At 45.4% G+C, this 18,111-nt stretch overlaps 1 protein-coding gene across 1 annotated transcript in view; it reads right to left on the bottom strand.

The window, feature by feature from the left end:
• The window catches only part of LOC141271828 (uncharacterized), a 43,054-nt gene extending 28,342 nt beyond the window's left edge, over positions 1-14,712 (bottom strand). Inside the window, exon 1 of the mRNA XM_073681998.1 lies at positions 14,652-14,712. The gene's annotated coding sequence lies outside the window, so the exon portion shown is untranslated. The remainder of the gene's footprint in view (positions 1-14,651) is intronic.
• Positions 14,713-18,111: the final 3,399 nt, after the last annotated feature.

Raw genomic sequence — 18,111 nt, 5'->3', positions numbered from 1 at the left:
TTAAATAATTCTTCAACAAGGGGCTTCTGGTACTGCAACATTTTATTAGACCTCTCCGCCTTGTGAAGGAGAGATAGAAAGTTCTCCTTGTAACGTGGGTCTAGAAGTGTGACCAACCAGTAATTACGGTCACCCAAAATGTGTAAAATGTGAGGGTCACGGGAAAAGCAGCGGAACATAAAGTCAGCCATGTGTGCCAGACTGCCAACAGCCAAGACTTCTTTGTCCCCACCAACAGGACCATGTTCTCCTCCTCCTCCTCGTTTTTCCTTTCCTCAAGCCATCCATGCTGAACAGACGGTATAAATGTTGTGTGGGTAGTACTGTCTTTAGAGCAGGAAACTAGCTCCTGTTCCTCCTCCACCTCCTCATTATCACCCAATCTGCATTGAGATGAGATAAGGCTGGGCTGTGTAGCATCACCCTGTATAGTTCCTTGCTCCATCTCATCGTGCTCCGCCTGCAATGCCTGCTCTTTAATTGTGAGCAGCGAGGGTTTCAGTACACAGAGAAGCAGGCTGGTAGTTTTGCTGCCCCTGCTAATGCCGGCATGGCAGATGTTGCAAATGGTCTTTTTTGGGTTAACTGGACAGTCTTTAAAAAAGAGCCAGACTCGGGAAGACCTAGCAATTGGATTGCAACTTCCCTTGTATTGGTGTTTTGGAGAACAGTTGCTCGCCTTGTGTCTGTGGCCACCCCACTGCTTCTTCCTGCCTGTTGTGGTGCTATGCCTCCCTCCCCCTCTGCGCTGCTGTCCTCGCTATGCATGTCACCTAGCCAGGTTGGGTCAGTGACTTCATCGTCCACCACCTCGTCTTCCACTTCCGCACACTGGTTCTCCTCCTGACTTGCTGGCAATTGTGTCTCATCATCATCATCATCATCATCCACTTCTTGCACCAGTAATTGCACTTTCCCACCGTTGCCTTCGTGTGACCGTGGCTGCTAAAATATTTGGGCATCGCTACATGCGATCTCCTCTTGCCCCGCTTGAAGCGGACAGAGCGAGATGCCAGAATCTATAAATGGAAATGTGAACAGCTCTTCAGAATTACCAAGCGTGGGATCACTTGTCTCCGGGCACTCGGCATGGTGGGAGGAAGGAGGGTCAGGGTGACGAATATGTGGTCCAGACTGGACACAGGGTACTAGTTGTGCAACAAGTAGTAGGTCAAACATGACCACATAAGAATAACAATAAACAGTGTTTCCAAAACATTTGAAAACAAAATGAAATAAATAAAAACAATCCAAGGTCGCTGGTAGTACATTGGTTCAACGTGTTTTAGGATATACTGGCATGGTGACTCAGACTTAACCCCTTTCCGATGTGGTCAGTAATAATACGCACGTCGGAAAGGCCAGTTCAGCGTCAAGTGATTTATACAGCCACGGGTGGAATCGCGATCCACCAGTGGCTGTTAACTACTTAAATGAAGCTGTCAATCTCTGACTGGTCAATCTCTGACAGCGGCATTTAACTGCGCCGCGCCGGAAGCGAGTCACTTACCCCGCCCACCAATGACCCGTCACATGATCGCAGGTCACCAATGGGTGGGCATGGCAACCCGGGGTCTGCAGCAGACCCCTGTGGTTGTCAGGTAAAGATTGCTATGATCACCACCTAGTGGTTGGCGCTCATAGCACATGAGCATTTCTACTACACAGAGGTGATCTGCTTATCGCCTCTATGTAGCAGAGGCGATCGGACAGCTGCTGCTTCTAGTCTCCTATGGAGCACGCAGAAAGTAAAAAAAAGTTTTTAAAAATATAAAAAGTTTAAATCACCCCCCTTTTGCCCCATTCAAAAAAAAAAACACCCATATACACATATTTGGTACCACCGCATTCAGAATCGCCCGATCTATAAATATAGAAAAAGAATTAATCCGATCGGTAAATGGCAAAGCGAGAAAAAAATTCCAAAAGCCAGAATTACGTTTTTTCGGTTGCCGCAACATTGCAGTAAAATGCAATAATGGACGATCAAAACATTGGATTTATTCCAAAATGTTATCAATAAAATGTCAGCTCGGCACGCAAAAAAATAAGCCTTCACCCAGCCCCAGATCCCGAAAATGGTGCCATTTTTTTTAAGCAAACTTTGGATTTTTGTTCACCACTTAAATAAAAAAGGACCTATACATGTTTGGTGTCTAAGAACTTGTAATGACCTGGAGAATCATAATGGCAGGTCAGTTTTAGCATTCAGTGAACGTGGTAAAAAAAAAAAAAAAAAAAACACAACCGTGGAATTGCATTTTTTTTGCAATTTAACCGCACTTGGAATTTTTTTCCCGTTTTCCAGTACACGATATGGTAAAACCAGTAATGGCGTTTAAAATTACAACTCGTCCCGCAAAAAATAAGCCCTCACACGGCCATATTGACCAAAAAATAAAAAAGTTCTGGCTCTGAGAAGAAGGGGAGCAAAAAACAAAAATGCAAAAAATGAAAATGCTCCGATCATTAAGGGGTTAAACATTAAGTCATTACATATTCATGTGAATTACTGTATTTTTCGAACTATAAGACGCACCAGACCATAAGACGCACTCCAAATGGAATATAGGTAAAAAAAAATTTAGAAGATGGGGGTCCGACATAGTCTGAATAGGTACGGTATCTTACCTGTGGGGCGGTGGAGTGAGGGTCACAGGAGGCTGGGTCCTTCAGGAAGCCGGTGCTCCAGCAGCCGGGAGTTGCGGTGGTGGTGGTGAAGGATCGCAGAGCCCTCTGTTCTCTCCCTCAGGAACCTGGAAGCTGCAGCAGAAGAGGTGAAATAGCTGGGGCCCGATACCTGGCTGCAGCTCGGTGCCTGGGCCGGGGCCGGGGCGCGGCGTGGCAGAGCTACGGGCCGGTGAGCGGCGTGGCAGAGCTACGGGCCGGGGCCGGTGAGCGGCGTGGCAGAGCTACGGGCCGGGGCCGGTGAGCGGCGTGGCAGAGCTACGGGCGCGGCTTTCCGGTGTGCACAGCCATCTTCCTGAAGCTGTGATCTACAGGAAAATGGCCGCCCGAGCTACAAGTCTACATGCGCTGGCTCGGTCGGCCATTTACCTGTAGGTCACAGCTTCAGGAAGATGGCCGTGCACAACAGAAAGCCGTGCCCAGGAAGATGGCCGTGCACAACAGAAAGCCGCGCCGCTCACCGGCCCCCAGCCAGACACTGGCGGACAGCGTATCACCTCTTCTGCTACCGCCGCCAGGTTCCACCACCACCGCAACTATCAGGTATGCAGTCTACATTCAAACCACAAGTCGCACCCCCCATTTTCCTCCCACGTTTGGGGGGGAAAAAGTGCGTCTTACGGTCCGAAAAATACGGTAATAAAGAACTTTAATAAAAGAAAAAACAAGAAGAAGTTAAAACCAAAAACACAAATACACACAAAGACAAAGGTAAGTGGGGGAAGGGATGTATGGGTAAGGGGTTAAGGGTAACGTCACAGAGGCTCCCGAGGTATAGACTTAGTTTTCCTCTATGAAGTCAAAGCAATCAGCAGAAGATTTAAACTTCAGCCAGTAGAACCATGTTTTATAAAATTTATCATGGGAGTTATTGATCGTGGAGGTGAGCTCCTCCATTAACATAATCTCATTTATTTTGACAGAACCAAAGCGAGATTGTCAGGATAGTGTTACTTTTCCATAGCAAGGGAATACATGCTCTAGCAGACGTGATCAAGTGTCTCAGTAATGAGTTTTTATATGTTTTTAAAGGGATGTTGCTGTGATGGAGAAGGACGATAGCTGGGTCAAGGTCTGAAATAATATCAGTGAATTTACGAATCAGTAGTTGTACTTTTCCCCAGAAAGGAGTTTACAGGTCCAAAAAATATGTAGTAGGTCACCCTCCTCCTCCCGACATCTCCAACACATGGGACTAGTATATGGAAATATAGAGTGTAGGCGAATTGGGACCCTATACCACTGAGAAAGCAGTTTATACCTGGCTTCCTGAAATCGCAAGCTGATTGATGATTTGTGTGTCAAGGTGAAGATTTGCCTCAACTGAACCCTCGTTAAGGTGCAACCAAGATCTCTCTCCCATTGACATTGGAAGCGTGTTCTAGACTGGTCCAGGGGTTCAATCAGTAGGGAATACGAGAATGACAAAGTATGTTTTAATGGGCTGGTATTTGAACATTCCACCTCAACATTTTGTTTATCATTTTTATAAAAAGCACTTGTTAGTAGTTAAGAGACCCTGAAGATGTTCTTTTGAAGGCCACAAGTTTCCCTATCCGAAGTGTGTCACTCTGAAATTGGCATTCTTTAACCAAGACCAAAAAATGTCATCCTCTATTCCCGGGGGAAAAAGTGGATTACCCAAGATAGGGTACATATGGGGGCATAATTGATGAACGAACTGAGGGATTATTGCAGCATGTCAGAGTGGTCCCAATTAACGGATGAGTTTTGAGTGTAGAAATTGTAGACAAATCAAGCCAAGGAGTAGTTATTAGAGGGATGTTTGTAAAACTTTGTTCAACCCCAACTCATGCTTTTCCAGATCCATTCCTGCACCAGTTCAGAACCCTAGAGAGGTGAGAGGCAATATATTATGATCTGAAATCAGGTAGCCCTAAACCCTCTGAGGACTTTGGATGATACAGTGTGGCCCTACCGATACGTGGAGGTTTACCTGACTATATGAATTTAGTTTGGACAGCCACGAGACTCCTAAAGAAGGATGAGGGAATGCCGATTGGAAGAGCCTGAATAACGTATAAAATGCGAGGAAGAATATTCATCTTAAAGATTGCGCTTCTGCCAAACCATGTAAAGGCACTCCTCGTCCATATCGGGCAGTCCCACAGCACCGATTTAAGTAACCTAGGAAAATTAAGAGAGTACATTAGTTTAACCCCTTTCTGGCCCAGGGCATACTAATAAGTATCATGCTCTGGGCCTTATGGGCCTGATATTTATTAGTACGCCCTGGCGATTTCGCCCGCACACAAGCGGTGTGATCGCCGCCGGGTGTCAGCTGATTGTTACAACTGACACCCGGTGCTATGTGCAGGGAGTGGTCCCGCACCGCTCCCTGCAAATTAACCCCCGAAATGCTGCGAACGAAATCGCATTCCAGTGGCAAGAGGAGATAAGCGCTATACTTACCTTCTCTGCCGCGTCCAGCGTCTGGGTCCAATCCCGGATGTTGCCATGGTGACCCGATGTCATCATAACAACATCCGGGTCACCAGGAGGCAGGAAGCTGCTTTGGTCATGCGCAGTGCACGACCAAAATAACTTCTCCCTGTGCAGCGCTGACAGGCAGTATAGTACAGGGATGGTGCTGCATTCCTGTGCTATACAGCCGATCAGGTTGCAAAAAGTGAAAGTCCCATAGTGGGACAAAGTGTAAGGCTATGTGCCCACGATGCAGAAATGCTCCAGATTTTTTCCTAAGCGTTTCTGCATCTCCCTGGCAGAAAAAATGCAAGCGGATAGTACATGCGTTTTTCCTGCCAGGGACAAGCGGAAGTGAAGCGTTCTTCACATGCATTTCCGCATGTGGGTTGTCAGGCGCTTTCCAAACGATTTTAGCGATTTTTGCAACCGGCATGGATTTATATAGTGTGACCGTAAGAATGGTAAAAAATAAAAAATATATACTTACCTTCTGATGGCCCCCGGTGTCATTATCCGATGCGTCCTGGCTTGCTGGCAGCTCGTGGTAGACTGAAGGACCAACCGACATCAGCGGTAGCGTGACCCGTCACATGACTAAATGACGTCATGGCAGGTCCTTTTCAGACTGTCGCGAGCTGCCGGCAAGCCAAGACGCATCGAAGGACACTGGAGACTATCAGACGGTAAGTATAATGTATATTTTTTATTTTATTCTTTATTTAACAGGTACTATGGTACCCGGGCCGGGGGAGAGTCTCCTCTTCTCCAAACCTGGGTACCATAAGCACATTGAAACGCATGGAATCCGCATCTGCAGATGCAGTGATGCGGGTTGCATGCGTTCCAATGCAAGTCAATGGCAGCGAAAATGCAGTGAATCATTTGGCTGATCCCGGAGGCAGATGCGCGATATGTCTACAGGCAGAGGAAGCCAGTCACATTAACTGCGCATGCGCGAAAACGAGAAGCGCATGTGCAGTTAATTTGTTAATTTTTGAACTGTGTCACAGCAACGTCAGTGTTTGACAACCTGCCAGCAGCCTCAGTCGGTGAACATAAGAATCAACTACATCAGTAAAAATTAGAATGAAATGAATAGGGGAAAATTATAAAAAAAAAACAAACAGCGTGTCACGGACCAAAAACAAAACACGTTACAGAGTGTCAAGGACCAAAAACAAAACACGTTACAGCGTGTCACGGACCAAAAACAGCACGTTACAGCGTGTCACGGACCAAAAACAGCACGTTACAGCGAGTCACGGACCAAAAACAGCACGTTACAGCGAGTCACGGACCAAAAACAGCACGTTACAGCGTGTCACGGACCAAAAAAAACACGTTACAGCATGTCACGGAACAAAAAAACACGTTATAGCGTGTCACGGACCTAAAAACACGTTACAGAGTTTCACGAACCAAAAAAACAAGTTACAGCGTGTCAAGGATAAAAAGAAACAAACAAACACATTGTAGCATGTTACGGACCTAAAAAAATACACGTTATAGGGTGTCAGAGACTCACAAACCAACACAAGCGCACGTTTAAACCACCTGGGCTAATTTAGGTTTCCTTAAAAAGGAAATATCAACGGCAACATGGCTCCTCCTAAAAAGTACGCCAATGACAATGAAAGGAAAGCAGCAAAGGCACAAAGTCAAAGACAACAACGGGCAAATGAGACTCTTGAAGAGCAATAGCATCACTGAGACAAAAACAATGCATATAAGCGTAGGCGTCAAGCACGAGTCCCCTGATGCAAAAGTCATTAGATTGTCACAGGATGCCATTAGGCAACAACAGCGCGGCAAACAGAAATCTGAAGTCTTAACAGCAATACCATGCTCACAAGATGACCCATCGGAACCAGCACACCACACGGCCGAGTCTACAACTTCAAAGTGTATGAGGTTAACTAAGAAGGCATTTTCCCAACGCAAGCTACTTCAGGAACAATGTCCATTGGCCACAGCAAGGAGGTTGTCACACGATGCAGAAGCACACCGTCTACAGCGACAAGCTGAAACACAAATCCAGAGAGAAGTGCGACTACAACAGCTACGATAAATCAACATCCCCCGGCAAATAAGTCACATACAAAAAGAAAGACATGAACTTCAACTACAATCAAAAAATGTAACCCATGATGAAAACACAATTCACAAACACAGCTGCGGTCCCATGAACTATTTATGTCAAAGTTGTCAATCTTTGAATTTTGGAGCTGAGACGCCTTCCGATGGAAAGTTTACTCAGTGTTGTCAGAAGGGGAAAGTCCATCTACCCATACTCCAGTATCCAGAAGAATTCAAACAGTTGATGACAGGAGAAAGTGAATTCAGCAAAAATTTCATGGACAATATTCCCAGTATCAACTGTTCTTTTGCTTCTGCCTCCATGGGAGCAAGTATTTCACCACCACCTGGATATGGTCCATACTGTATTCGCATACATGGACAGATCTATCATTGAACAGGCACACTACATCCAACAGACGAAGACGAACCAAAATTTTCTCAACGTTATATACTGGATACCGCTAATGCAAATGAACTCAGACTCAAAAAAAAAAGAAAATGAAAAATGTCATCCTACATTGATGAACATTATCGCTGAGAAACTGAATGCTATCAAAGCATTCGCTGCTGCCTATCAAATGCTACGCGACGTTCAACAACAAGAACAGATGAAAGCTCATTAAAATTGAACTGTCATGCCAACCATCACAATGGCAATTAAGCAAGATAGGACTCAAGATCCAAGACGATACAACAACCCAACAGTGAGTGAAGTTGCAGTTGTCTTTCACAATGAAGATGGTGAGCCTCCCTTCAATAGAGACATATTAATTCATTTAAAACCTGATCCACGCAACCCTCTGGCTCCAAAAACACAACACATCAGCATTCTCCATAGCAATTAGGATGCTCTGCTGTATCCTATCTTTTTCCCTTATGGAGACCAAGGTTGGCATGACAGTCTAAAACAACAGGGAAATAGTGCCCGAAGAATAACTCAACTTCAGTACCATAGCTTTGTATTACCGGTCAGGAAGGGATTTAATCCACTATTCAATGGTGGCAAACTCACACAGCAATATTTGGTCGATGCATACAGTACAGACCAAAAGTTTGGACACACCTTCTCATTTAAAGATTTTTCTGTCTTTTCATGACTTTGAAAATTGTACATTCACACTGAAGGCATCAAAACTATGAATTAACACATGTGGAATTATATACTTAACAAAAAAGTGTGAAACAACTGAAAATATGTCTTATATTCTAGGTTCTTCAAAGTAGCCACCTTTTGCTTTGATGACTGCTTTGCACACTCTTGGCATTCTCTTGATGAGCTTCAAGAGGTAGTCACCGAATATGGTTTTCATTTCACAGGTGTGCCCTGTCAGGTTTAATAAGTGGGATTTCTCGCCTTATAAATGGGGTTGGGACCATCAGTTGTGTTGTGCAGAAGTCTGGTGGATACACAGCTGACCGTCCTACTGAATAGACTGTTAGACTTTGTATTATGGCAAGAAAAAAGCAGATAAGTAAAGAAAAACGAGTGGCCATCATTACTTTAAGAAATGAAGGTCAGTCAGTCCGAAAAAATGGGAAAACTTTGAAAGTGTCCCCAAGTGCAGTTGCAAAAACCATCAAGCGCTTCAAAGAAACTGGCTCACATGAGGACCGCCCCAGGAAAGGAAGACCAAGAGTCACCTCTGCTTCTGAGGATGGTTGACGTACCCAGAATGTATGGATAAGTATGATCTACCTCTTCAGCATGGCCTTCAATTTGAACAAATTAGACTATCCATTATGTCAAACTTAAGGGATGTCACCTTCGAGACCTTTCAAAACGAATTAGATGTAATTTTATTATCCCCAACAGGCACTCCCTCAATATCTAGTCTTTACTCGACTATGAAATCCAATTTATTAAAGATACACCCTGATGTTTTCTTTAAATATTGGAAGCAACAACTTGATGACGTTGAAATTCCCACTAAGATCAGACTAGGCTGGAAGATATTTAGAAAACACATTATAAATGAAACATGGAGAGAAACTCAGTATAAAATAATACACGGGGCCATTTACGCTTTTAATATACCGAAAAAAGATCCATTATTAAATAGACTAATTGCATGCCCTAAGTGTCATCATCCATACTCTGACCTTATGCACAGCCTATGGTCCTGCACCTAATCAACAGTATACTGGGATCAGGTCTCAGACTTGATGAATACTATATGGGGTCCAGGGTACACTCTCTCTCCATACTTAGCCCTACTACATCATTGGAGCAACACAGAGAACCCCGACAAAAAATCAAAAGGCCCCCCACAACTGCTTCATACGCTACTCTTCCTGGCAAAAAAACAGTTACTTAAACATTGGCTGGACCCTATCATTCCCCCTATAGCAGAGCTAATAATCCAGATGAAACATTTTATGGGAGTGGAGCAATTAGATGCCCTTAGTAATAAAGAACAACAAGCTGGCAAGTTTCTATCAAAATGGAAGCAGTTTATTAGAACATGTTGCTCTCCGACTGAAAAGAATAAAATTGTCAAACCATTTACTTCTACAGAATGGTATATACTAGAGGATTTACACAACAACCTAGGACTTTTACGTGTTAACTAAAACATGGGAGATAATTGACACAAATCACCGATATGTATTTAATTCTTGTGGTTGAAGATGACTGTATTTTGCAAGACTTAATCTTTGTAGCTTTCTTTAGTTGTTTATTTGATAAGCCAGCTAACCTGATCTTATCGGGTATTCAGTGTGCTTGATCTATGTACAGGCTCCTTATTATTCTGCATTCTGGCTTTGTTTCATATGTCTTTATATGTTTTTGCTTTTCTGAAAAAAACAAATAAAAATGATGTTTGGGAAAAAAAAAAAAAAAAAAAGAACACGATTCATGGTCCCTGTGGAGAAGCCAATCCTAACTCTCCCTGTATGGATAAAGGGCAGTGTTCCAAAGGTTTCCCAAAAAAATACCAAGAATATACCATCAAAAGAAAAGGACGGCTATCCAAGTTACCGCAGAAACATTGGGAGAACATAAGACCATCATTCAAAGACAATTGATAATTCATGGGTTTTTCCATATCACCCCTATTTGCTCAAAAAATACAACGGCCACATTAATGTGGAAATCTGTGCTTCCATCCAAAGTGTAAAATATTTGTTTAAATATGTATACAAAGGACACGACCACGCTAATATTGAAATAGCTCAAAGAGACATCAAACATGATGAAACAAACCAATTTGTTGATTTGAGATACGTCAGTGCGCCAGAAGCTGCATGGAGAATATTTGCTTTTCCAATGCATAAACAATCTCATGCCATCATTCGCCTAGCGGCACACCTGCCAAACTCTCAGCCACTATATTTTCATGAAGACGATCCCATTGACAGCATTCAACAAAAGCTCCATAATAATTCCACACTAATGGCGTACTACAACCTTAATAAGATCGACCTAAATGCACATCAATATTACTACCGAGAAATTCCTGAGCACTATGTTTGGAAACAAGGCACATGGGAACCCAGAAAGCGACGAGGCGAAAAAGTAATTGGAAGAATGTATACAGTTAGTGTGAAAGACCAAGAACGATATAATTTATGTTTGTTATTATTGCATGTAAAAGGCCCAACAAGTTGAGAGCATTAAATCCGTAAATGGTGTTACACATCAAACATTTAAAGATGCTGCTTTAGCAATAGGATTAATAATAAATGACAGTGTCTGGAAAAAATACTATAATAGATGCCACCATTCTGAACATGCCTACATAACTTCGGGAGATGTTTGGTTACATCTGTGTTTTCGGCCCACCTACTAATCCCCTAGAGTTGTGGAATGAGTTTAAGGAACATTTTTTAAAAGACTACTGTCACAGATACCACAATAACACAGAAGATTGCATCAGTTGTGAAGGCTATGCTATGAAAGATGTGCGAGATGTGCTGCTAATCCATGGGAAGTCTTTTGATGATTTCAATTTACCACGACCAGCAAACAAAAAAAGTCAGCCTCAAGAGGACTACGATAAGGAATATGACAAGGGATGCAGAGATGAAAGAAACTCTGAATCAGGAGCAACGTTTTGCCTGATTAATAGATACCGTGTATGATTTATAGGTAGACGATGGATAAATATCACATAGATATACATAATATAATAAATAGATATACATGCATATATACATACATATGACATAGATAGGAGGACAGATAGATGCACATACACATAGATAAATGTTTCATAGCTATGAGATAGATATAGATAGATTGTGTGATATATAGACAGATATTTAAGATTGTAAGGTGATCACAGGGGAGATATGTGTCATCCAGTTTGTAAAACTTGGTGATATGAACCCGGATTTAATACTCCAAGTGTCACAGATGCGGAGAGACTTAAATTAACTTTAACAGAGCTGGGTTTTTTGTAAACAGCTAAAGAGATGGGCGGGATGGCTGTTTACCATATCTCCACCTCAGGGTGTGGTCCATAGAGATATATAGATATAGACATACATAGATAAATAGATAGCTAGATACATATGAGATACATCAATGAGACATACATGACAGATAGATAGAAATGACACACATACATTAAATATAGATTGAGACAGACAAATAACAGATGATATAGACATAGATGATAGATCAATATAAAATACATATATAATAGATAGATAGACATAGATTATAGAATAAAATGTGTTTTTTTGTGCTTATACAATGTAAATTAAAGCACCTTTGTCATAAATTTTTCCATGTTAATAAAATGTTACCTTAGTGCACATAGGAAAGAGGACACAAAGGGGGGAGAACTCATGAGGGAAGAAGACAGCATAGGGGCAGAGGAGAGAGCAGACAAGGGGGAGAGCACATGGGGTACACAGGTCAAAGAAGACAGCAGATGAGGGAGAGAGACACAGAGCACGGGGGGGGGGAGAGAGAGAGACAGAGCACAGGGGGGGAGAGAGAGAGAGACAGAGCGAGACAGAGCACAGGGGGGGGAGAGAGAGAGACAGAGCACAGGGGGGGGAGAGAGAGACAGAGCACAGGGGGGAGAGAGAGAGACAGAGCACAGGGGGGGAGAGAGAGAGACAGAGCACAGGGGGGGAGAGAGAGAGACAGAGCACAGGGGGGGGAGAGAGAGACAGAGCACAGGGGGGGAGAGAGAGAGACAGAGCACAGGGGGGGAGAGAGAGAGACAGAGCACAGGGGGGGAGAGAGAGAGACAGAGCACAGGGGGGGAGAGAGAGAGACAGAGCACAGGGGGGGAGAGAGAGAGACAGAGCACAGGGGGGGAGAGAGAGAGACAGAGCACAGGGGGGGAGAGAGAGAGACAGAGCACAGGGGGGGAGAGAGAGAGACAGAGCACAGGGGGGGAGAGAGAGAGACAGAGCACAGGGGGGGAGAGAGAGAGACAGAGCACAGGGGGGGAGAGAGAGAGACAGAGCACAGGGGGGGAGAGAGAGAGACAGAGCACAGGGGGGAGAGAGAGAGACAGAGCACAGGGGGGAGAGAGAGACACAGAGCACAGGGGGGGAGAGAGAGACAGAGCACAGGGGGGAGAGAGAGACACAGAGCACAGGGGGGGAGAGAGAGAGACAGAGCACAGGGGGGGAGAGAGACAGAGCACAGGGGGGGGAGAGAGAGAGACAGAGCACAGGGGGGGGGAGAGAGAGAGACAGAGCACAGGGGGGGGAGAGAGAGGGACAGAGCACAGGGGGGGGAGAGAGAGGGACAGAGCACAGGGGGGAGAGAGAGAGAGAGCACAGGGGGGGGAGAGAGAGACACAGAGCACAGGGGGGGGAGAGAGAGAGACAGAGCACAGGGGGGGAGAGAGAGAGACAGAGCACAGGGGGGGGAGAGAGAGAGACAGAGCACAGGGGGGGGAGAGAGAGAGAGCACAGGGGGGAGAGAGAGAGACAGAGCACAGGGGGGAGAGAGAGAGACAGAGCACAGGGGGGGAGAGAGAGAGACAGAGCACGGGGGGGAGAGAGAGAGACAGAGCACAGGGGGGGAGAGAGAGAGACAGAGCACGGGGGGGAGAGAGAGAGACAGAGCACAGGGGGGGAGAGAGAGACAGAGCACAGGGGGGGAGAGAGAGAGACAGAGCACAGGGGGGGAGAGAGAGAGACAGAGCACAGGGGGGGAGAGAGAGAGACAGAGCACAGGGGGGAGAGAGAGAGAGACAGAGCACAGGGGGGAGAGAGAGAGAGACAGAGCACAGGGGGGAGAGAGAGACACAGAGCACAGGGGGGAGAGAGAGACACAGAGCACAGGGGGGAGAGAGAGAGACACAGAGCACAGGGGGGAGAGAGAGAGACAGAGCACGGGGGGGGAGAGAGAGACAGAGCACAGGGGGGGAGAGAGAGAGACAGAGCACAGGGGGGAGAGAGAGAGAGAGAGACAGAGCACAGGGGGGAGAGAGAGAGAGAGACAGAGCACAGGGGGGAGAGAGAGAGAGAGACAGAGCACAGGGGGGAGAGAGAGAGACAGAGCACAGGGGGGGAGAGAGACACAGAGCACAGGGGGGGGGAGAGACACAGAGCACAGGGGGGGGGGAGAGAGAGAGACAGAGCACAGGGGGGGAGAGAGAGAGAGAGACAGAGCACAGGGGGGAGAGAGAGACACAGAGCACAGGGGGGGGAGAGAGAGAGACAGAGCACAGGGGGGGGAGAGAGAGACAGAGCACAGGGGGGGGAGAGAGAGACAGAGCACAGGGGGGGGAGAGAGACAGAGCACAGGGGGGGGAGAGAGAGAGACAGAGCACAGGGGGGGAGAGAGAGACAGAGCACAGGGGGGGAGAGAGAGACAGAGCACAGGGGGGGAGAGAGAGAGACAGAGCACAGGGGGGGTAGAGAGACAGAGCACAGGGGGGGGTAGAGAGACAGAGCACGGGGGGGGGTAGAGAGACAGAGCACAGGGGGGGGAGAGAGCACAGGAGGGAGAGAGACAGCTCAAAAGGGACAGCACATGAGAGGAGAACACAGCACAGGAAGGAGAGAGACAGCAGACAAGGGGAATAGCACATGGGGTAGACAGGTCAAAGAAGAGAGCACAGACGGGAGAAGTCAGCACATGGGGGAAAGAGAGAGTGGATAGGTGGGTGAGCACATGGGGGAGAGAGATTCTCAACGCAACAAAAAGCCTGCGATAGCATCAGGCCTCCATCTAGTTAAATAATAATAATAATTGTTATCACAGTAATTGAATATTTAATACTCAGAAATAATAGTGTAATGTCTGTCTTCTTATCTTCAAATATATGTTAATAAAAGCCGATCAGTTACATAATATGGAACCGAAAATGGCGACAAAATACAACTCATCCCGTAATAACCTGATACAGAGGAAAGAGAAAGGTCACAGCACTAGGAATAAGGGAGGCAGAGGTCACAATAGCCTCAGCACTGAGGGGGTTAATGCCCCCTGCGCCCAGTAATGGGGGATCTCCACATACCTCCACCTGCAGAGCCGCCACCACATATATGGCTGTTCTGTGCGCACAGGACCTGTGATGAGGTCACAGGAGGGGAGGAGTCAGGGGTCACATGATCAGGGGCCTCAGTGGATGCAGGACTCTGCTGTGCTGGTTGTCATGGTGCTGGATGAGGTGAAGTTTATGTGTGGGGTCAGGAGGGGTTTACAGTGTGGATGTAGCCGAGCTGCGCGTGTACCAGGTGTACGGAGCCGAGCCGCACGTGTACGGAGCCGAGCCGCGCGTGTACGAGGTGTACGGAGCCGTGCCGCGCGTGTACGAGGCGTACGGAGCCGTGCCGCGCGTGTACGAGGCGTACGGAGCCGAGCCGCGCGTGTACGAGGCGTACGGAGCCGAGCCGCGCGTGTACGAGGCGTACGGAGCCGAGCCGCGCGTGTACGAGGCGTACGGAGCCGAGCCGCGCGTGTACGAGGCGTACAGAGCCGAGCCGCGCGTGTATGAGGCGTACGGAGCCGAGCCGCGCGTGTACGAGGCGTACGGAGCCGAGCCGCGCGTGTACGAGGCGTACGGAGCCGAGCCGCGCGTGTACGAGGCGGACGGAGCCGAGCCGCGCGTGTACGAGGCAGACGGAGCCGAGCCGCGCGTGTATGAGGCGGACGGAGCCGAGCCGCGCGTGTATGGAGCGCGGCCGCATGTATATGAGGTGTACTGAGCGGGGCCGCGTGTGTACGAGGTGTACGGAGCGGGGCCGCGTGTGTACGAGGTGTACGGAGCGGAGCTGCGTGTTTACGAGGTGTACGCATCGGAGCAGTATGTGTACGAGGTGTACGCAGCGGAGCCGCATGTATACGAGGTGTACGCAGGGGAGCTGCGTGTGTACGAGGTGTACGGAGCGGAGCCGCATTTGTACAGAGCGGATCCGAGAGTGTACGAGGTGTACGGAGCAGAGCCGCGTGTGTATGACGTGTCGCAGAGTGCATCTTCTTACAGTCACCGCTGTACTTACGAGAGCTTCAATCAGCAAGATATCTTGAGTAAACAGTATTTACTTCATACTGGTTAAACATGAGATACAATTCAGTGTCACATAGTCCGTGTGCTGCTGACATAACACATTCAGGAAAAAAAGAAAAGACAGGAAGTAAGAACAACCAACAATTGAGAGCTTTTCTCCCCCACATTACAGCAAGCATATAACTATACACACTATTGCCATCTGCTGTCTGGTTAGTATAAAGTCCTCCTTTCACTTATAATAAGTCCTAATCTGTTGCATATGTCAACACCCTTTCTCAACAGTAAAGACTGCTGTCATTTCTTCAGTAGGACAATACTCTAACTTCAAGGCTCCTTGTTCCTGATGATCTCTCAAGAAATATTTCACATCAATATGCTTGGTTCTTGGATTGACTCTTTCCAACTGAGCAAGAACAAGACATCCTTGATTGTCCTCTTTGAGTTTTGTTGGTTCCAACTGTGGTTGTCCTAATTCTGTCAACAATTGTCTTAACCACAGTACTTCTTGACTCGCATGTGCTGCGGCAACATATTCTGCTTCTGTTGAAGACAGTGTCACAATTGACTGTTTCTTACTTGTTCAACTTATTGGTCCACCTGAGAGAAAAAAAAATATGTCCACTGGTAGATCTTCTGTCAGATGGATCTCCAGCCCAATCTGCATCAACATATCCTGTTAAAATGCAATTATCACTTGTGGGTAATTTCAGCTTAACATTGCTGGTTTCTTTCAAATAACGCATTACTCTCTTCACGGCATTCCAATCAGCTTTATTTGGTTTTGATACCTTTCTACTCAGGATTCCTACTGCTGCTGCGATGTCTGGTCTTGTAACGGTCGCTAGATACAGTAGTTTTCCTATTGCTGTTCTGTATTCTTCATTATTTGGTAGAATATTTTTTTCACTGTTCATCTCTTTGAGATAATTAGTTTCCATTGGAGACTTTACTGTTTTTGCATCCTTTAATCCAAATTTTTCTGTTATGTCTTGAATCATGTGATTTTGATTCAGTAGGAAACTTCCGTCTTCTTCTCTTTCTACCTGTATTCCTAGGTACTGTTTTACATTTCCCAAGGCTTTGATTTCGAAATGTTGCTTCAGGATTTTTAGAATGTTTTCTTTATCCCTTTCTTGTTTAAAACAAATCAAAATGTCGTCTACATATATGAGTACATAAATCCATCTATTAATCAGCCTTTTTGTGTACAAGCATGGATCAGCTTTGCTTCTTTGAAATTTTTCATTTGTAAGTACTTCCGTGATTTTGTCATTCCACGCTTTAGCTGCTTGCTTTAAACCATATATGCTTTTCTGTAGTTTGCAAACTTTGTTTGGATTTCTTTCATCTTTGAATTCTGGAGGTTGTTCCATGTAAATGTCTTCTGTTAAATCTCCATTCAAAAAAGCTGTCTTTACATCCAGATGTCTCAGTTCCATCTGTTTCATTGCTGCAACTGTAAGTATAGTTCTTATTGTAGTGTGTTTGACAACTGGAGCAAATGTCTCATCATAGTCTTCTCCATATTTTTGAGAATACCTTTTAGCTACGAGTCTTGCTCGGTATCTTTCAGCTGTGCCATCTGTTTGGTATTTTACTTTAAAAATCCATTTACATCCTATGGCTTTTCTTCCTTCTGGCAAATCTGTTAGTGTCCATGGATTTAATTTCTGTTTCTGTTGCTTCTATCCTTTATTAGCTTCTTCTTCAGGAAGTTTAGATATGTCTTCCCAAGAGGTAGGCTCATAGATTTTTCATATGCTTGTCTTGTATGAGAGACGTTTTGGTGGTTTTCCTTTGTTCTCTCTCATTGAACGTCTTGGTTCTGTGTCGGTTTGTAGTTGTAATTCTTCACTTTCAGTATTTTGTTCTTCATTGATTTCTACTTCTTTCTCATCAGATATTTCTTCAGTTATGTTACTATTGTTTTTCTCATTTTTTTGTTTCAACTGAAATCATAATGTCTTCATATAAATCTTCAATGAATGTCACACTGTTACTCACCGTAACTCTGTCTGTTTTGGGATCTAGGATTCTATATCCTTTGCAATTTTCACTATATCCAACGAATATTCCTTCCATGGAACTGTTTTGAAGTTTGGAACGTTTTTCTGTTGGAATGAATATAAAAACTTTACATCCAAAAACTTTTAAATGATTGACACTTGGTTTCATACCTTGCCACAGTTCATATGGAGTTTTCGTCAGTTTTCTGGAAAAAGTCGGTTCTGTAGATATGTAGCTGTCATTGCTGCCTCACCCCAATATTTCTCTGGTAGTTTGGAATCCGTCAGCATACATCTTATCATTTCTGTTAGAGTTCTGTTTTTCCTTTCTGCTACTCCATTTTGTTCAGGTGTGTATGGAACAGTTTTCTGGTGTTCTATTCCATTTTGTCTTAAGTATTCTTCTATTCTGTGACCTGTAAATTCACCTCAATTATCACTTCTGATGACAATTGGCT

The sequence above is a fragment of the Phyllobates terribilis genome, unplaced genomic scaffold, assembly GCF_046119375.1.
Source record: "Phyllobates terribilis strain yellow unplaced genomic scaffold, ASM4611937v1 Scaffold_5__5_contigs__length_657084704, whole genome shotgun sequence".
NCBI lineage: Eukaryota > Metazoa > Chordata > Amphibia > Anura > Dendrobatidae > Phyllobates > Phyllobates terribilis.
This window is presented reverse-complemented; position numbering and strand designations above follow the sequence as displayed.